A 22164-nucleotide genomic window follows, 5' to 3' on the forward strand; every position below is an offset into this window, starting at 1 on the left:
CAGACTCTCTGTATATACCCAGCCTCTCTGTATACCCAGCCTCTCTCTATATATACAGCCTATCTTAGGTATACCCAATCTCTCTGTATATACCCAGCCTCTCTGTATACACAATCCGCATCTGGTGGCAGGTGATGTGACAAGCTCTCTGGTGACCCCGATGTAATGAGGGAGCTTTGAGGACCCTTATGTAATAATATATAATGTTATATATATACACACACACACACACGTATATTATATACATGTGTATGCCCGCCCAAGCATATGACTCTCTTTACTTTGCCTCTATGGGCTCTACTCTAGACATCCCCTAAAAGACTTGCAGCTGTAATTGCAGTGAAATTTGGTTCTACAAATTATTGACTCAGGATGGCTGAATACAAATGCATGCCACACTTTTCAGATATTTATTTGTAAAAACTTAAAGACCATTTATCATTTTCCTTCCACTTCACAATTATGTGCCATTTTGTGTTGGTCTATCACATAAAATCCAAATAAAATCCATTTACATTTTTGGTTGTAACATGACAAAATGTGGAAAATTTCAAGGGGTATAAATACTTTTTCAAGGCACTGTAGAGTATATTGTAAGATAATACTTGAAGCATTTCATTATTTGTATGTGATGTTATAGTGCTCATTGACATGGCACAGCAGTTTTCTATCAGGATCTTGCTGACAGATGGTTTGTTCCTTTGGTTGCATGTATTTTATTTTATTTTATTTCCTATTTTTAATCTATAATTTATCTACAGCTTTAGGGATATTATTTTTTACATTTTTAACCACTTGCCGCCCGCCATATAGCAGAATGATAGCGACAAAGTGGTTTTAATATCCGTGATCAGGATATTAAGCCGCTGCGCACCCCCGGGGGCGCGCATCGCGGCGATCGTTGTTGCGGTGTGTCAATCTGACACACCGCAACTCCGATCAAGGTAAAGAGTCTCTGATGGAGACTCTTTACCACATGATCAGCCGTGTCCAATCACGATGCAAGGAAGAGCCAGTGATCGGCTTTTCCTCACTCGCGTCTGACAGACGCGGGTAGACGAGAGCCAATCGGCTGCTCTCCTGATAGGGTCTTGTTTGTTTATCAGCACAGCCCCCCTCGGATCCCGCCCAGGACCACCATCATGCTGTCCAGGACCACCAGGGTGGCCACCCACACTGGACCACACTGGACCACCAGGTATGCCCCCCCCTAGACCCCCGCGGAAATACTAATTTGTCCCCAGGCAGCTGCCAATCAATGCCCAGGCAGCTGCCAATCAGTGCCTACCATTGCCAGTGCCACCAGGGATGCCTATCAGTGCCTCATATCAGTGCCACTTATCAATGCCCATCAGTGCTGCCTATCAGTGCCCAGCAGTGCCGCCTATCAGTGCCACCCATAAGAATCCATCTTTGCAGCCTTTCAGTGCCCATCAGTGTCGCCTATCAGTGCCCATCAGTGCCACCCATGAGTGCCCATCAGTGCCACCTATCAATGCCCATCAGTGCTGCATATCAGTGCCACCCATCAGTGTCGCCTACCAGTGCCGCATATCAGTGCCCATCGTCAGTGCCCGCTCATTAGTGTCACCTCATTGGTGCCGCCTTATCAGTGCCTGTCAGTGCCGCCTTATCAGTGCCCATCAGTAAAAGAGAAAACTTACTTATTTACAACATTTTATAACAGAAACAAAAGCAAAACTTTTATTTTTTTCAAAATTTTCGGTCTTTTTTTATTTGTTTAGCAAAAAATAAAAACCGCAGAGGTGATTAAATACCACCAAAAGAAAGCTCTATTTGTGGGAACAAAATGATAAAAATTTTGTTTGGGTACAGTGATGGATGACCGTGCAATTGTCATTCAAACTGCGACAGCACAGAAAGCTGAAAATTGGTCTGGGCAGGAAGGTGTATAGGTGCCCTATATAAAAGTGGTTAATGTTCCTTTATTATTTTTAAACTATTTTTAAAGCTTATTAGTTTATATCATAAAAAAACTGTTGGTGTTTAGATTAGTAGGGGAGAAATGAGAAATAATATGAGATTTGATGATTGATTTATATTATTATGAATTTTTTGTATTTTTTTAAAATAGTTTTATACATGTTTACTTATTTTTTGATTGTTTGAATCTATATGCATCATTTATGATGATTCCAATTGGGAACTGAGGGGAATGCACTTTCACTATATTACCAAAAGTATTGGGATGCCTGCCTTTACAAGCACATGAACTTTAATGGCATTCCAGTCTTAGTCCATAGGGTTCAATATTGAGTTGGCTCACCCTTTGCAACTATAAAAGCTTCAACTCTTCTGGGAAGGCTGTCCACAGGATTTAGGAGTGTGTCTATGGTAATGTTTGACCATTCTTCTGGAGGGGTATTTATTTGTGAGGTCAGGCAATAATGTGGACGAGAAGGCTTGGCTCGCGGTCTCCTCTCTAATTCATCCCATTCCATCGGGTTGAGTCAGGACTCTGTGCAGGCCAGTCAAGTTCCTCCACCCCAAACTCACTCATGTCTTTATGGCCTTTGCTTTGTGCACTGTTGCACAGTCATTATGGAACAGGAAGGGGCCATCCCCAAACTGTTCCCACAAAGTTGGGAGCATAAAATATTCCAAAATGTCTTGGTATGCTGACACCTTAAGAGTTCCCTTCACTGGAACTAAGGGGCCAAGCCCAACCCCTGAAAAACAACCCCACACCATAATCCCCCCTCCATTAAATGATTTGGACCAGTACACAAAGCAATGTTCATAAAGACATGGATGAGCGAATTTGGGGTGGGGGAATTTGACTGGACTTAACCCAATAGAACACATTTGGGATGAATTAGAGTGGAGAATGCAAGCCTGGCCTTCTCATCCACAGCAGTGCCTGACCTCATAAATGTGCTTCTGGAAGAATGGCCAAACATTCCCATAGACACACTCCTAAACCTTGTGGACAGCCTTCCCAGAAGAGTGTAAGCTGTTATAGTATAGATCTGGCCAACTCAATATTGAACCCTACGGACTAAGACTGGGATGCCATTAAAGTTCATGTGCGTGGAAAGGCAGGCGGCCCAATACTTCTCGTAATATAGTGTATGTGCTTAAGAATGTAAATGGATGGTTGCAAAGATTGCTGAAGTTGGTGCCCCTTTAAGAATTGTAACATGTTAATGAGGTTGTGTATATATGAGATCTCTCCCCCACCGCCCCTTTCTCTACGATTAGGGGCATTGTTTATGAAATGTGTCAGAGGGGGTGGTCTACAGGTGGTGGTGCACTGCATCAGTAAAATTAGTGTAGAATAATTTTCTGGTCTGTGTTGAGTTAGCACCCATTCAAAGGAGTAGGTTGCGCTAACGCAATACACATTAATGTACCACACTAAACCAGAAGGGTATGAAAGGAAAGTTTTGAGCTTTTTTTGATTTTGAGTAGAGTGGGGAAGGGTTAGTCAATTTTTTAATGTCTTTTTTTTAGGGTGTCCCTACTCAGTAGATTCTCTTTTTCTGTTTGTCATAGTTACAATTGTCAGGACAGAAAGCCACAAATAACAGCATTTTGTAAATGGGTTTATAACCTAATAATAGTTTTGTAACTGCTGTCTGTGTTCTAACTGGGCAAATTCTCATCACTGGAAGTGAGCAATAAACTCAGCAAAATGGACCTTGGGCATAAAAACATGAAAGAGGTTTAAATGCTAATTTCACCTTTTGAAAAAAAAATGATAATTTTTTGCAGGGATTTGTAGTCTATTAATTCACATGAAACTGTGAATAAATTACGCAACCGTGTGGGTGGAGCCCAACAGGGGCCCACCATTTTCAAATTGTGACGGCCGGTGCAAGAAGAGGATCCCACGCCCGCTGTCACAGGAAAGTGGGGATCTCGAGGAGAAGGTGCAGATGTTGGACGATGTTACATGCTCCACCCTTAAAAGGGGTGGAACATGTAACATTTTCCAAAGGTGAGCTTATCTTTTAAACTTTTCTTCATTGTATACAAAATTAAAAAAGAAGAATTTCAACTTAAAGTAGCTGTAAACTCTTACATGTACCCAGTGAAGTGACTAGCCTTGGGTGACACAGAAATAAAACAAAAGTAAAGAAGAAAATACTGAAGATTATGAGAGAAGAATCGGGTGTATCATTGAACAGTACAGGCAGTAGCGCTTTTGACCAAAAATACTATTGTGGGGTCCACATTATCGGGTGAGATGATATCCTTTGGGGGTATGGTGATGGGCACACTGGTGTTGTTATCTGGTGGAGATTTATATTCAAGTTGTTGAAAGGACTTTGCACTACATTTGATATTGTCCGGATATAGTATTATTTGCCACTTTTTCTTTTATGATTGAAATTAATGATGACATCATTTTTTTATATTAAGAAAAGTCATGGAGTCTTCATGTATTTGCATATGCTTTGAGGATTTATGTGTATTTTGAATCACGGTATGTGATGAAGTCAGGAAGTGACGAAACGCATCAGGAGCGTGATCTACAACATTGATCGGAAGTGATGTATGCTCTCCACGGGCCGAGGAACCAGGAAGTGTATCGTTATTGTACACAGCGGTCTCTTTCTTTATATTTCCGGCGACCTGGTGAATACACAGGCACAGTGCGCTTTATTTTCGCTCCATGTTAACTTGAATATGGTACACTTAACTTGTAAAGGGGGGGTTTTGGTCTAAATAAATCTTTTAAGCAGTAGCACACTATGTGGATAAATGTATTCCCTTCACATGGTTTTACTGGAGCCCTCTACAGCGTGACTGACATCTGGTGGAAGCTTTGGTGGAGCGGGGGAGAAGCTCTTATAAATTAAAGGCGCATTTCTACTGCATTTCTGGTGAGTGCACCCCCAAAGGGGAGAATTCCCTCACCTGGTGAAGTGTATGGTGGAAGGTGTTTTCAAAATATCACAACACAAGCTATAACAGATCTCCTCAGTTCCCATTGACTCACATATGAACTATATATGAAAGCTTGTCATTTGACTCTATTTGACAAGAGCGCTGCTACAATATTTTAAAGGACTATACGGATTAGAGTGCTTTTAATAATGTATTTTTTTCTACATTTTATAATTTAAGTGGCTGCTTTTAGAATGTGTTTATAATCTGATATTGTTGTATTCTCTTATAACTGCACAGGGGTCATAGGTATTTTTGTTCAGGGAGCAGAGCGGTGCTTTTGTAGGTGGGCCAGTTTTTAAGCATCTTTGTAACATTTTGCATTGTGAACCTACTGCTGAAAACGTGATGCCAGTGATGGGATCGCTAGTGAGCCATGGACCTTGTAGTTACTTTTGACAAGGGAGCAGCAAGCTGGGCAGGGAAATTAAAGTTCACTTTAACATAATCTCCTGTATAGCGCATGTTAGAGACCCCCCAGCAGATATTATTCACCAAGAACAAAGAGCACTTGCCATTTATGAAAGATAGAAGGGTGCTTCAAGATATCAACATTGTCTGCCTTTGCTTGTTCTGCATGCAACATATACTTAAAGTGGTGTTCCGGCCGAAATTATACTTTTTAAATAAAAATACCCCTATAATATACAAGCTTAATGTATTCTAGTAAAGTTAGTCTGTAAACTAAGGTCTGCTTTGTTAGTTTATAGCAGTAGTTTATTATTTTATAAACTTACAGCAGGCCGTGGCCATCTTAAGTCTGGGCATCTGAAGCCAGACTGTATTTCTTCCTGGATCTCATCCTTGCAGATCTCGCACATGCTCAGTGCAGCACAAGCAGTGTATTAGGTTTCAGGTCAGGTTTCCATAGCAACGGCAGTGTCAGAGGAAGTTGCCGCCCCTTCCCAGAAGGCACTGCAAACAGGAAATGATGCGATGGGCTGCGGCCAGGGAGGAGGAAGTGAAAAATGAATACAGCAGATATACAGTAAATGCTGAGAAAAAAAATTAAAAAATATCCAATTTGTTTACAGTGCACAGTTTAGTGAGGGATGCTGAAGAGTTGTAAAAGTGGGTGGAACTCCACTTTAAAGTCTGGTTGGGAATCAGATTGCAATGACTGATTTCAGTATGAAGAACAAAGTTCTCCTTGGTTTGTCCTTTATTCACTAAGTATTACATAAGTTGCACATGTTCAGAAAATTATTCAGGAAAATAAAGGGTTCATATGCTGGAGATAAAGTCTATGATCATTCAGCGTACTCAGCAGGACCCCTTTTTCAATGTACAGAATTGTCTAGAGCAATGGGGGACACTGAGTACAGATATGCCATTCATTTTATAGGCTGTGTAAACTTCCCTGCTGAAAGTATTTTAATTAGTACTACATATATTTATACACATATTTTAAGAAATCATGGGTTTTTAGTTGTTTTCACTGACTGGTTAATTTAAATGTTATTACCTTTGTAAACCTAAATTGTTTTGTTTTTAATTTCATTTAAAGGATATCTTAATGTAAGCATCTTCAAATTACCCCGTCATTAGTACGTTATTGTTATGTAATTGCTAATATGCAGTAGAATTGAGTAAGATTTATATGCCATATAATTACCAAAATGACCTATTTCTTAGTGACTTCTTCATATTTTCTTAGAGCCATTTTCCAATTCAATGAACCTGATGTCAGTAGGTATTTGATAAATCCAGTTAATTAAATTAATCCAGGTTAATTAAAATTCATGTGAGATAGGAAGGTATAGGCTTGTCATTTCTAATAGGTAAGGCTACCATAAATTCTATAGTACAGAGTAGGCAATATTTAATTGATTTTCATTTTCACCCGAAAAATAGATTACAACATGCTATTACATATATAGCCTATGTTGTAATTTAATGCCAAAAATGTTTTCTAATCATATTTTGAACAATAAACCAGACATTTCTTACCTTAGTATGGTTTTTTTTTAGTTCATTGCTAAATTTTGCTGCACTCAAAATACAGCTGGATACTAATATTTATAGGTAAAGTTGATCCTGGGAATATATAATTGACTCATGGGGAATCTGGAAGGAATTTTTTTTTCCTGCACTGGAGCAAATTGGACCATGCTTTATTGTTTTTTTTTTTTTTTTTTCTTCCTCTGAATCAACTGTGTGTGTGTGTGTGTGTGTGTGTGTGTGTGTGCGTGTGGGTGTGTTTATTAACAATAAAGTTGCACACTAGTATGATGTACTCATTCAAAAGTGACATTTAGAAAGAAAAACACTATTGCTGCTAAATGACAGTTCCCAGCCGTGTTGTTTGTAAAAATGAATGTGGGAATAAGGGTTTGGTAATGGATTTTGAGTGGAAAATGTATTCCTTTAAAGGCATAGCACAAACTGTTTACAAAAATGTGTATTGTGCCTTTAAAGAAAGAACAACCTTGATAGGAAAAAAGGGCAGCCCTACCCCCATACCAGGCCATGTGTCCTCAATACTAACAGAGTACCTTGCAAGGGGGAGGGGAGACAAAGTCACCATCCTGGCAAGGCACCTTACCCTTAAATTGATACACACAATGGCCTTATCCTTATATCCCTTACCTGGTGGATATGGGGTTCTGTGAAGGTAAGTTGTCAAAATCTAGGTAAGGTAGCAACACTGTCAGGAAAGTTTCCATCCGCTGGTAATATCTATCATTTGGTGTGCAGTACTGAGGTCCACCAGCAGGTGTCTCTTGGCAGTTTGGAACTGTCAGGGGAGCTTTTCCCTGCTAGTGTTATGTCATCGTTGGGCCACAATACTGGCGTCCACCAGCGGATGGATCCTGGCAGCGTGGAGCAGACAACACCTCCTGCGTTTAGGTGTCAATTGAAGTCAATCACAGGCATTCACATAAATACCCGGCTGATGATTGCTCTCATTGCCTTGGTATCTTTCCTTGCACCCTGACCAGCTCTGTACCTGCACCTGATCCTGTTCCTGTTCCTGTCTGTTACCTGAACCCTGGTACCTGTACCTGTACCCGTCCCTCCTGTGATCCATCCATCCTCTCCTTGTCCTGTTTGTTTCCCTTTCCCCAGCTGCTGATCTCCCGTTGATGACCCTGTCCTGGCCCTGTTTATGATCCCGGTATTTGTGTTTTGTTATTCGTGGGTCTCTGTTTGTTGGTTGGTTTATTGCACTGTGTCACATTGGAGGTGGTTGTATTCATATCATTCACTTACCTTAATAAACGTTTCTATTTCACTTACATGCATTTTTGGTTCTCTATGTGCAGTCCACACAGTCTGGTCTTACTAATTCCTGATAAACACTGCAACGTTGAAGCTGAGACCTCCTTAGACGTCTTCCGTCCACTCTCCCTGATGAAGTCTACTACAATATAATGCTTTGAACTGGGCTTATGGACATGATGTCATCATGTGCACTTCTTTCGGAGGCCGGACGGGATGTTTCTTGATTGAATGCATGTAATGAAGTACTGCATTACTTTATCATTACCTTGTGAGTGTGCACCTTGTTCTCTAATAAATTGGATGTGTTAACTTTATTATCCTATGCAAGTTGCAGCAGTATTTTCTTGCCCCTTCAGAAAGTGTCACAGAGCTAACTTTCATTCAATTAATGGGTCCAAGAGACATGTTGAAGGTGTACTGGAGTATTTTATTATGTCCAGCGGATACTCCTTTAATGGCAACTATCTTAGAACATCTTTATTTCTCTATAACAAGGTTTCACAATCCAACAACCAGCTAATTATTTATCAGAATTACATTAAAATGTATTAGATACCAAACATGGTACATTTCTGATGTATGCTTCTCTTAAGAGGTAGCCTTCTAATATAGCCTTGTAATTTAGGCTTGGTTGATGTCTAACTCACTGGTGTTCTCTTATATATTTGTGTAAAACTTTTTTTTTATAAAGGTAACTCTATTACAGCAAGGATCATAGAATTATGGAATATGTATAAAGGCTTATGTAAAAAGTAAATATCTCGCACTTACCCTACAGATCAATCTACTTATTGAATATATAGAGGTGCCGCAACTCATAAAAGGCTCAAATACTTAACCCAAATACATATACAAAAAATAAGTGTGCAACCAATACAAATAAATTAATATATAAAGTGCTTGAAAAGACAAAAGCCACATCTAAAATGGAAGAAATGAGAAAAGGTCCATAAGTGCTCTTATTTATATATTTATATATATTTCAACAAAATCCGAGCTTAAAATGGTGCCCTCTACCACAGGAAAGGAATAATGCGTTTCTTACCTGAAGGAATGGATCCCAGGCAGGGCCATCTTTAATATTGACTGAACCCTGGGCAACCATTTTCTTGGGCCCACTCTTCTACGCAATTTCGCTCTCCACATGCTTTGAGAAATACAATAAATAGCAGCTAGACTCAAAATTTACTGATCCAGATCAGGCAGCGATTGCGATTGGTTGCCAGAGGTTACAGTGTATCATTACCGCTCACTGACTGGCTGCTAGAGGTTACAGCACACATTATGGCTCACTGTTTATTTTCTAGAGGTTACAGCACATGACTTCTCCTTGTTTGGTTGCTAGAGATTGCTGTACATCAACACGGCTCACTGATTGATTCTTAGAGGTTACTGGACATCTATACCACTCACTAATTCGTTGCTAGAGGTTACTACACATTATTAATGCTCACTGATTGGTTCCTAGAGGGTACTGCACATCCTTACCCTCACTGCCTGCACACCATGGGTTGGGGAGGCATGCATTCACATGCACCAAAATTCAGGGTGCTGTGGCACCATGTTCTTTAGAAGAAGGGTTCCACCTCTAATTTGCTTACCTTTGCAGAACAGGCTGATGTTAGGCTTAATGACTATAGTTGTAGGAAGGACTTTCAAGCATGCTCCTTTACCTCCCCAGTGTGCAGCATTCAGCAGAAGTGATGGTAGATACGACCTCAGGGGGACATGATATACAGTGGCGACGGAAAGTATTCAGACTCCCTTAAATGTTTCACTCTTTGTTATATTGCAGCCATTTGCTAAAATCATTTGAGTTCATTTTTTTTCCTCATTAATGTACACACAGCACCCCATATTGACAGAAAAACACAGAATTGTTGACATTTTTGCAGATTTATTAAAAAAACTGAAATACTATATGGTCCTAAGTATTTAGACCCTTTGCTCAGTATTTAGTAGAAGCACCCTTTTGATCTAATACAGCCATGAGTCCTTTTGGGAAAAATGCAACAAGTTTTTCACACCTGGATTTGGGGATCCTTTGCCATTCTTCCTTGCAGAACCTCTCCAGTTCTGTCAGGTTGGATGGCAAACGTTGGTGGACAGCCATTTTTAGGTCTCTCCAGAGATGCTCAATTGGGCTCTGGCTGGGCCATTCAAGAACAGTCACGGAGTTGTTGTGAAGCCACTCCTTTCATGTGTCTTGCACTGAGGAGAGGCTTCTGTCGGGCCACTCTGCCATAAAGCCCCAACTGGTGGAGGGCTGCAGTGATGGTTGACATTCTACAACTTTGTCTGTATCTCTGGAGCTCAGCCACAGTGATCTTTGGGTTCTTCTTTACCTCTCTCACCAAGGCTCTTCTCCCCCGATAGCTCAGTTTGGCCGGACGGCCAGCTCTAGGAAGGGTTCTGGTCATCCCAAACGTCTTCCATTTAAGGATTATGGAGGCCACTTTGCTCTTAGGAACCTTAAGTGCAGCAGAAATTTTTCTGTAACCTTGGCTAGATCTGTGCCTTGCCACCACGATTCTGTCTCTGAGCTCTTCAGACAGTTCCTTTGACCTCATGATTCTCATTTGCTCTGACATGCACTGTGAGCTGTAAGGTCTTATATAGACAGGTGTGTGGCTTTCCTAATCAAGTCCAATCAGTATAATCAAACACAGCTGGACTCAAATGAAGGTGTAGAATCATCTCAAGGATGATCAGAAGAAATGGAAAGCACATGAGTTAAATATATGAGTGTCCCAGCAAAGGGTCTGAATACTTAGGACCATGTGATACTTCAGTTTTTCTGCTTTAAAAAATCTGAAAAAATGTCAAAAATTCTGTGTTTTTCTGTCAATATAGGGTGTTGTGTGTACATTAATGAGGAAAAAAATGAACTTAAATGATTTTAGCAAATGGCTGCAATATAACAAAGAGTGAAAAATTTGAGGGGGTCTGAATACTTTCCGTCCCCACTGTACATATGAAGGCCGCCTCTATTTACATATCAATGCCGCGGTCCGCAAATATTTACATATCAATGCCGGCTATTTACATGTAAACACAGGGTCTGCAGGTGAGTCATCTGTTAATGGCAATAGGGCAGAGCTGGGCAGCAGCAACAGAACTTTATACTGAGATATTGGAACACAGCATAGGACTAAAACTTTAAGGGATAAGGGAATTGAAACTGGGATAGTTGACAAGTATAAGGCAGCTGCTTTGGGCCCCACAACAATAATGGGGCCCAGGGCAGCTGCCCCTTTTGCCCTGCCTTAAAAACGGTTCTGATCCCAGATAATAGGGATCTCACACACTTTGTTACAATTAGAAATCAGCTGCGATGTTCCACTTCAGAGTTCAGGTAAGAACGCTCCCTCTTAGTGAGATATAGATTCCACCTGGATGTCAGAATGTATCATACAATCCTAGTTCCACCGATCATCCTGTTGCAAGTGCTCATCACCTTACAGAGAGATTTCAAGAAGGGAGAAACTTCATAGTGTAGTATGTAAAAACTGACATTTATTTAAAATATCATATTGCACTTACAACAAAGTGGACGTTAGAAAGGAGGTTAAAACAAACACAGCCGCAGTCTGCAGAGCTGTATTCTTTGACATCACCAGGCACCAGCTTGCAGGACAAGCTGTGTTTGTTTTATCTGCCTTCTTACGTTCACTTTGTTGTAAGCGCAAAATGATATTTTAAATAAATGTCAGTTTTTACATATTAAACTATGAAGTTTCTCCTGTCTTGAAATCTCTCTGTACCAGTGAGCACTTGCAGCAGGATGATCGGTGGAAGCAGGATTGCATGATACATTCTGATATCCAGGCGGAATCTATATCTCACTACGGTAAGAGGGAGCGTTCTTACCTGAACTCTGAAGTGGAACATCACAGCTGATTTCTAATTGTAACAAAGCGTGTGAGATCCCTATTACCCGGGATCCATTCCTTCTGGTAAGAAACGCATTATTCCTTTCTTGTGGGAGAGAGCACCATTTTAAGCACAGATTTTCTTGAAATCACATTTAGAGCACTTATGGACCTTTTCTTGTTTCTACACCTGTAGATGTGGATTTTGTATTTTCAAGCACTTTATATATTTATTTAATTGTATTGGTTGCGCACTTACCCTGTTTCCCCCCCAAATAAGACCTAGCGTGATTGTCGGTAAAGTCCTTGTAGGTCTTATTTTCAGGGTAGGGCTTATTTTCGGGGAAACAGGGTAGGGCTTATTTGTGGGGTAGGGCTTATATTGCAGCCATCAATGACTATCACGGTAGGTCTTATTTTCGGGGAAACAGGGTATGTATAAAGGCTTGCTACCTTGAATTGATTTTTTAGGAAAAACAACAGACTAACAGATGTGTATTCACAAATGCCTTGAAACCGGCATCTCCCAGCCCTTTAAGGGGTATAGATGCCGGGAGGTAGGGCGGGGTGTATGATCATGTGACCGCCATGATTGGCTGTCATGGCGGCCACGTGATCAGAAGGCTCCCGATGGCAAGTAGCGACCGGGAGCTTTCCGTTAGCCACCAGTAACTGTGCCCTTAGAATGCATAGTGCGCACTCTCGGCACAGCTGTATTTACACTAATAAACGCAAATATGCGGTCACTCCGGGCCAAGGCCCACCTGCTGAGAGGTCACATATGTGCATGTGACTAGCGCCAAGGGGTTAAGTTGCTCTGCAGACTGTTTATGACTTTACCATATAAGTTGGGCCACATCAAAAATCCTTTGAAAATTCTGATTTATGGAGGTTTAAAATCTCTGCCTTCCATATAACTCTGTCTATTGTTGGTCAAAAATCTTTTCAGCTGGCTTTAGCATTGCTGCTAAAGCAAAGATACGAGATTTTGGTTAGACCATTTTTGTTACTGGCAGATTTTGGGGAAAATGGGTGGCGCTATGTTTAGTAGCATCCCATTCTCATTACACAATTTAGAGCTCATCAGACCTTTCTATCATCGAGCAGAATATTTGTAGGCCAAATGTTATCAGTAGGCCTCATACCTATGGGCGTTTTAAAAAAAACGAGCTGTAAAGCTAGTACCGACGCCAGGAAAAAAAAGACATTAAAAGCACGATTTCATCCGCCTTTTGCATTGGTGTCAATGTGTGTTTAGCTGCGCTAGCTTTCAGCTGCGTTTCTCTGTCTCTATTCAAAATCAATGGTTCCCTATGGGGGAACACAAAATTACTAACACAAAATTAGCAGAAGGAGCCCAAAGGGTGGCACTTGAGAGTGGCAAATGAACTTCCTCTTTATACTCTCATAGTACGTCACTACATTCGTGTTTGTCAAACGACAATTCGCACACAGTTAGTATGCAAGACAAGATCCCGGCACACGTCCTTTAGGCAAAAATCAGAAGCTTAGTCATCAAACAATCGCACCGTGTGTACGAGGCTTTAGGCAAATGTAGCTGTATTAGTGCACTTGCCACTACACAGTTGGGTTACACATAGCAGCCAAATTAATAAATGTGGACCATTTCCAATTAAGTTTAGAGAACATAAGGGGAAAGTAATTGCCTGATGCACATAACACAGGTTTTTATGTACAGTATGTAGCTTCTGTGCATTATTTCATTACTGCTGGCATCTTGGTTTCTTTCCACAAAAAATCCCAATGAAGCATGATCCAATTTGCCCACGCTTTTTTTGCCTTCCAATTAATCAACTGTGTGTTTAGGATTGTGTATAAAGGGGTTTCAATTTGTGTGTGTTTTGTTTTTTTTTCTTCTGTGGATTGAATTGGATGGACTTGTGTCTTTTTTCAATCAGATTAACTATGCATCAATAGGACAGTAGGCTTATAGTACCCAATCACATTTGGTTTAATTTTTTGCAATACATCCATTTCATATTTTAGATGTTTGTAGAGGAAATCTTTGCAGAGAGAAATATGGAGGTTGTCATTATTAACTACTGTTTCTGAAAATGCCGGCTGCCTGACTATCATGTTGATCTAAAGGCTTCCTAAATCATTGGCCCAGGAATAGTATACTTGTGAGGAATGCAGGCTTCAATGCCTGCATGCTTATTTCAAATCAGTGACTCAACATACAGAACTTAAAAGACCAGAAAAACTGACAAACTAGCATTTTCAAAAGGAGTTCATGAATAGTAGCTACTGTATTGCTCTTAGCAAAATGGTCAAATATAGTCTTGAAGTGTATGTAAACTCTAATGCCCCGTACACACGGTCGGACTTTGTTCGGACATTCCGACAACAAAATCCTAGGATTTTTTCCGACGGATGTTGGCTCAAACTTGTCTTGCATACACACGGTCACACAAAGTTGTCGGAAAATCCGATCGTTCTAAACGCGGTGACGTAAAACACGTACGTCGGGACTATAAACGGGGCAGTGGCCAATAGCTTTCATCTCTTTATTTATTCTGAGCATGCATGGCACTTTGTCCTTCGGATTTGTGTACACACGATCGGAATTTTCGACAACGGATATTGTTGTTGGAAAATTTTATAGCCTGCTCTCAAACTTTGTGTGTCGGAAAATCCAATGGAAAATGTGTGATGGAGCCTACACACGGTCGGAATTTCCGACAACAAGGTCCTATCACACATTTTCCGTCAGAAAATCCAACCGTGTGTACGGGGCATAACAATAAACTTCCCTTATTTGCTAACTATTGGTCTGTTAAATAAACAATTGGAAACATTTGGCCATATCTGTTTTTAAGTGCAAAAAAGCCTGTTGATTTTGCCAGAAAAAAAGAGCTGTCCTGTGTCTTCAACACACTTAAGCTGACCATGCATGGATCAAAATTTGGCTGGTTCAGGGACCAGTTGAATTTAGATCACAGTATGGGCAGGGTGGTTGTACAAAAGTCGATCTTTGAGCAGTGTTGTGACCCTAGGACAGGACTACAGAGCACCTCCCAAATTTCCTCTTCTTTATGTTTCTTTATAACATAGGCAAGAAACTGTTTTGCTCTCCACAGAGCTAGCAGGTAACAATATAGCTGATAACAGGGAGCATAGGAAATTATCAGCTTACGAGATTTCTGGCATGTTCAACAAGCAATTTTTGCACTAGGTATAGCAAAATGCTTTCACTGGTATATCTAAAGCCTCGTGCACATGGTACGATTGTTGGCCAAGCAAGCGTTTGATTTTTGTCAAAAGGGCGTGTGCCAGGATCTTGTCTTGCATACTAACGGTACACAATTGTCGTGCCACAAACACGAACGTAGTGACGTACTACGAGGCATTTCAAATCTTGAGCACCACCCTTTGGGCCCCTTCTGCTAATTTTGTGTTTGGTGAGCACTGATTCCGAGCATGCGTGTTTGTACTTTCAACTTTTGTGTGATGGATTTGTGTACTGACCATGCGAAAATCTGACGTCAAACCGTTGTCCGCCGAAAATTTATTGTCATCCAACATTTGTTGGACAAAAGTTGTACAACAGTTGTCAAAAGGAGTGTACTAACGGTAAGATTTTAGAACAACAGTCTGTCAACAGACAATCCCCTGCCAACAATCGAACCGTGTGTACGAGGCTTAACACACCAAAAGGGAGCAAATAAAAAAGTTCACATTGTATTGCTCTTAGTCATTTTAAAAGACATGCATACTCATCATGGGATGTTGCTGTTGATAGTACATTGTAATGCAGCTTACAAGCATGTTGTCAGCACCACTGGCTGATTGGACAGAAACTTTTACTTTTTCAGTAGTAGATCTATTCATAGAAATGGAAAATGCACCAACGAAAGAATATATTATATAGTCTACATCCCCTTCAAGGCATAGCACACAGGCATATAAGTTAATAAAATTCCTCTTCTTGGTGATATTGTGAAAAAAATGGCACACAAGCTGTCCATCAGGAATCTGTCAGTGAGGAAGTGACAGGGGAACGGTAACTAGCCTTTGTTGTGGAAGCACGGAGAGTGACATGCAGAACTGCTAAGAGAAAACTGCCACAATCGCACAGAGCCGAAAGATACAAACTGTCTGCATGCTTCACTCATGCTCTGTTTATTAGTATCCGCCTGCACTGATCTTCTGCTTGATAGGCAAATGAAGCAAGCAAGTGAAGCAAACGTGCTTGCCCCAATCTCACAGGGGTGTACAGAGGATACGGCCTTATAAATAAATTGTATTTTCCTTTTCTCACTATGGAACAGATTATATAGGGTAAAACATTGTGAAGCTTAAAGAAAAAACAGCATTTATACCAGGAATATTGTTTTGTTGTTTTGTTTTTTTAGCAGAGACTATAAGGAAAAATCAATTACTACAATGATATGATAATTACATTTTGGGTGTAGATAAAATATATGTATATTTTGGGCTGGATCCACCCCTTTTCAAAGTGAGCAAAGTTGCTTCAGTGAATGAATCTACCTTGTGAACTTACTCCATGGGTTTATTAGATTGCAAAGTCACATTAATGTAAATGGTTCACCAGTGTTCTCTTTCCACTGGGAGTGCTCTCAAAAGAGACAAGGATGCTTTCATTTCTTGTTTGGAGCATTTAGAGAATCAGCTTAAAATGACACTAAACTCTGGTTTAAAGGGAGAAAAAAAATCTGTTCCCATGTGTATTCTTAACTCAAAAAAGTACTTTCTTTTGTTTTCAGCCTTCTCCAAATCACCATATTCCTTTTTTGTTTTTCTTTTTTTTTTTGCAATCTGACTTATTGCTCCTAGGTTGGACTTTGTACCATGGACTATAAGATTTGTAGTGTGCACTGCTTGTTCCAAACAGAAGTGAGGAAGAAAAGGAAAAGTTGGGTAACTCACAAAGGATGTTACAAGAAGGCAGAAAAACACAGTAAGAAATAATTTTATGAAAAAATGGATTACAGGGCCATTAAGGAGTTGATGTGTCACTTTAACAATTTTCATATATTGTTTAATAAAAGGAAAGGAAAAAACGATTTAAGAAAATAGTCAGAAAAAAGAAAAGAGAAAGAAAAGAGTAATCCCTGAGGGGTTCTAAATAGGAGTCAGAATCAGACTTACACTGAGGTGAACCAAAGATGGGGTGAACATTGTTAAAGTGCACTTTCAGTTGAACACTAACTTTACCTAAATCTACTTGCACCTCCTTTCTAAGCCTATTCTATCTACCCTGTGAAAGGAAAGATCTTACTTAACTATTCTGAGGGCGCTCCTGTCCAGCCACATGATCTGGTCCCAGCATCGGCTTTAGCGAAGAGGAGAGATTGTCGACAATGACTGCAGAGCCTAGGCGATGACATCACCCATAACCTTACTATGGGGCACATAGGCGTGTTCACAGGGTGTGTCGGGTGTGTCTGGACACACCCTAATCACCCAGTGCACTGCAGATTCCCCATGCTGCCAGAGCCAAAAGTGAGACATCAGTCTGTTTAGAGCCCTGATATTTCACCAAAGCCCCCAAACATGGCTCCTAAAACAATTGTAAAAAAATAATAAAAAGTAATATTGTAAAAAAATACAAAAAAATGTAATTGTAAAAAAATTATAAATAATAAAAAATAAAAAATTACTGGCACTGTCCTCTGCCCTACTGACACATCCACTGCTACACTGACACCATTCATTGCCCTACTGATACCCTGACACCATCCATGTTTTAGTACATTTTAAAATATTTGTTTACATTTATTTATAAGAGTGTGTGTGTGCCATATATATATATATATATATATATATATATATATATATATATATATCTACACACGCATGTGTGTTTGAGCTTTGGGGTGCACACCCTAATGCCATAGGCTGTGCACACCTATGATAGGGCATCTGTTGTTGGCTTTAACAAGGTTCGCTCTGCCCACAACAGACAGAGGGAGTTTACACCATGCTTTGTTTTTGGTTTTATATTTTGATAGTAAGGGCTGTAAGTTACGTGGCAAATAATCTTGTATGTTAGAAGTAACACAGACACCAAAAAAGTTAAACCCAGTGACAATTTTTATCTGTGTAGTGCTTGGGGGAAATGTTATCAGGTGGTTCAGGTGGTTGTCTAGAGTGAGGAGAACTGATTTGTCCCAATTAATTACAAATCCAGCAAAGGACCCAAATGTGTTGATAAGGGACATAAGAGAGGTACCTAAAAATAAAAGTGTGCCATCAGCATAAGGTGGCACTTTATCTTCTGTCCTTTCCTGCCTAAAACCTACTATGGTGTCTGTTTGACGATTTGCCGCTGCCAAGGGTTCAATCGCTAAAGCAAATAGAACAGAGGACAGAGGACACCCCTGACGTGTCCCTCTATAGTATGAAGAGGGAAAGATTCTAATTGGGAACCAATAATCAGCATAGATGCTTGTGGATATGCAGCCTATAAAATGGTCTCCTAACCCAAAGAGTTTTAATACTTCCCATAGCTAAGGCCATTCCACACTATCAAATGCTTTGGCAGCGTTTAGGGAAAGAATGACCTTGCTACCCACATTATCTCATTAAATTTGCTGATTAAGAAAAAGCCTCTGGATATTTATTACCGTCGATCGAGCAGGAATAAAGCCCGCCTGGTCGGGATGCACCAAACACTGCTTAACCTTAAGGAGTCGATTGGCCAACACCTTCGCGAGGAGTTTAATGTCAGAATTTAAAAGGGAGATGGGACAATATGACTCTGGGCATAAACAATGTTTTCCTGGTTTCAGAATCACTATTATTCCAGCTGTGTTCATTGAGTCTGGGGGACAGTGAGAGTAAGAAGCTGTGAACCGTCAAGAACCGTCAAGAGTTCAGGAAGGAGAATATCCCCAAATTTTTTGTAATAATATTTCTAGATGACCATATTTACAGTCTGACAACCAACATGTTATTACACAGAACAAAATTACGATTTGATAGACATCGGACTTGATATTGATCTCCATTGTCTATTCTCTTTCTGGAGATGTAATGTGTCCCAACAGCTTCCTGTACCTCATACTATAGTGGAAGACAAGGAAAATAACCTGGATGGCCGCACTTCCGTGAAGAAAAAAAAGCACCTTTATTGTGGCAAAATTTTTTTTTTTGTAGAGAACAGATCACATACAAAGTGGATGATACAGGACAACAGCTAACGCGTTTCACATCAACCGATGCTTACTCATAGCTATGCTAGCTTAGCTATGAGTAAGCATCGGTTGATGTGAAACGCGTTAGCTGTTGTCCTGTAACATCCTCTTTGTATGTGACCTGTTTCCTACAAAAAGAAAAAAAAAATTTGCCACAATAAAGGTGCTTTTTTTTCTTCACGGAAGTGTGGCCGTCCAGGTTATTTTCCTTGTCTTCCACAATTTGTGCAGAGCCAGCACCTGTAAGGCTGGTTGAGGGCGTTCACTACAGTTAAGGTGTGGTAGTCCTGTGAGCGGCTTTCCTTTTCAACCTCATACTATAGTGTTGTTGGCATTTAACTTTCTACATTTGGGTAGATGCTTGATATTACTGCAATTTTATCATGACCGGATTTATGAAATTTGAATAGATTTTGAGAGCTAAGCGGTATGAAAAGGTTAGATTCAAGTCATGTAGAGCCAGACTCACTTTGAAACCATTTCCTGATGTTGTCACTGTGCGATGGCTTACAATAATGAAAAATCTAAGACAATTATAAAGCACATATATAAATTGCCTGAAAATACCTAGAATATGCAATGTATCTTAAGTATTAGAATTAAAATATAAAAAAAATTATAAAAAGAATAAATTGAATATATTATTGTAAGCCATGGCACAGTGAAAATGGGAAATGTTTTTTAAAGCGATTCATGCATACACGTTCGGCACTGGGTTGATAAACTATGGTCTCTTTGAGGTACGTTTGAGTTTAACCACTACAGCCCCGGACGGATTTGCCTCCTTAATAACCAGACCATTTTTTGCGATGCGGCCCTGCGTTGCTTTAACTGACAATAGGGACAATTGTAGACACGCACCCACACTCACTGGATGGACTGGTGTCTTTATTCAACCTTACTGACTATGTAACTATGTAATTGTGTGGTCGTTTGTACTTTTTGCTATGATACATATAAAAATATATATATATAAAAAAACTAATTTAATCATCAGTTTAGGACGATATATATTCTTCTACATATTTTTGGCAAAAAAAACCCAACAGGCGTATATTGATTGGTTTACGCAAAAGTTATCGCGTCTACAAACTATGGGATAGATTTAGGGACTTTTATTTTTTTTTTTTATTGTTTTTATTGGTAATGGCGGCGATCTGCAATTTTTAGTGGGACTGCGACATTGCGGTGGACAAATCTGACCCCAAATTACACTTTTTGGGGACCAGTGACATTATTATATTGATCAGTGCTATAAAAATGCACTGATCAATGTAAAAATGACACTGGCATGGAAGGGGTTCACACTAGGGGGCAATCAAGGGGTTAACTGTGTTCTCTGCATATGTTATAACTGTAGGGGGGGTGGGCTGCCTGGGACATGACAGAGATCACTGTTCCTGATCACTGGAAACAGTAGATCTCTGACATGTCCCCTGCCAGAACAGGGATTTGCCTTGTTTACAAAGGCAGATTCCCGTTCTGCCTCTGTAGTAGGCAATCGCCGGTCACTGGCAGACAGCCCGCCAGCAACTGCGCCTGCGTGACCTGACATACACCTACGGCGAATAGAGCAGGAGAGCCAACCTGCCACCATATAATAACGGTGGCTGGTCGGCAAGCAGTTAAACTACTAACAGCTTTCTCCAATTAATGTTATACTGCCGTACCCTGAATCAAAAGAAAATAGCGGAGCGGGTTAGGGATGAAAGCAATGAGTGTCTAGTTGACCAATAGGAATCCTCCTAAAGAAGTCACGTGACCTTCTGACGTAATACGTAGGGGAGGGACACATAGGGGGTTATTTACGAAAGGCAAATCCACTTTGCACTGCAAGTGCACTTGAAAGTGCAGTCGCTGTAGATCCGAGGGAGACATGCAAGGAAATTAAAAAACAGCATTTTAGCTTGCACATGATTGGATGAAAAAATCAGCAGAGATTCCCCTCATTTCTGACCTACCCCTCAGATTTAAAGCGATTGCACTTCCAAGTTCACTTGCAGTGCAAAGTGGATTTGCCTTTCGTAAATAAGCCCCATAGTGTAAGTACCTTGTGTAAGTGCCTTGGATTTTTAAAAGCAAGCTGTACATAGTTGGTGCACTGGAACACCCATCAAATGTGAGTGTAATTTATACACTTTTAATAAAGTTAAGTTTTAAACAGTGTAAGCACTATGTGGAGCTCCTTCTGTTTTTCATATACCGGTTAAACAACGCCATTTGGAGACATACACAGACAGATTGGAAGGAGGCAATCACATCTGATTAGTCCTGGGAGACTAAACAAGCTTTCTTTGACCAAATTTAATTGTGAGGTCACACGAATTGAGGTAAGCACATACCTAATGAGGGAGCCCTAGGATGAAAGTTTGGCATATGTACAGTATGAATAAGAAAATTCAAAGAAGTTTCATAAGATATTTCTCTATACAGAAGAACCTTATATGGTTTAATTGTTTGGACATTTTCACATTATCAGGGTTTCATATGTATGCACTAATTAGCATTTTTCAAGTTGTTTAACATTTAGGACATTTTTATATATCACTATTTACTGTGTTGAAGATTTACACAAGATTTACATTTAGTGCAGCTGTTTATTTAACAGAAGGTTTTTCACCTTAATGCATAGAATGCATTAAGGTGAAAAACCATGAGACTTTACAACCCCTTTAATGAGAAGTTGTTTGAGGCTTATAGACCCCCTAAGTTCTACGTATTCAACTTTATCTGCTGAGCTGGCTGTTTTACTGCAGAGGATTATTGTCAGGGACATGTTGGCCATAGCGCAGTGGATGTGCAAAGGCAGAGACCATTGCGCATGCGTTGGCACAATTCCAAAGATACCCTTTCTGGCAGGCATGTCTGCGCGATCGTGCGAACGTGAGTACGTGCAAACGAGCGCGTGCCCATTAGCATGGGCGCCCAAATGCCATATATAGTCCTTGCTGTCTGAGCTGCAGTTTCCCATG

This window comes from Aquarana catesbeiana, linkage group LG09 (genome assembly GCF_042186555.1).
Source record: "Aquarana catesbeiana isolate 2022-GZ linkage group LG09, ASM4218655v1, whole genome shotgun sequence".
Taxonomy (NCBI): domain Eukaryota; kingdom Metazoa; phylum Chordata; class Amphibia; order Anura; family Ranidae; genus Aquarana; species Aquarana catesbeiana.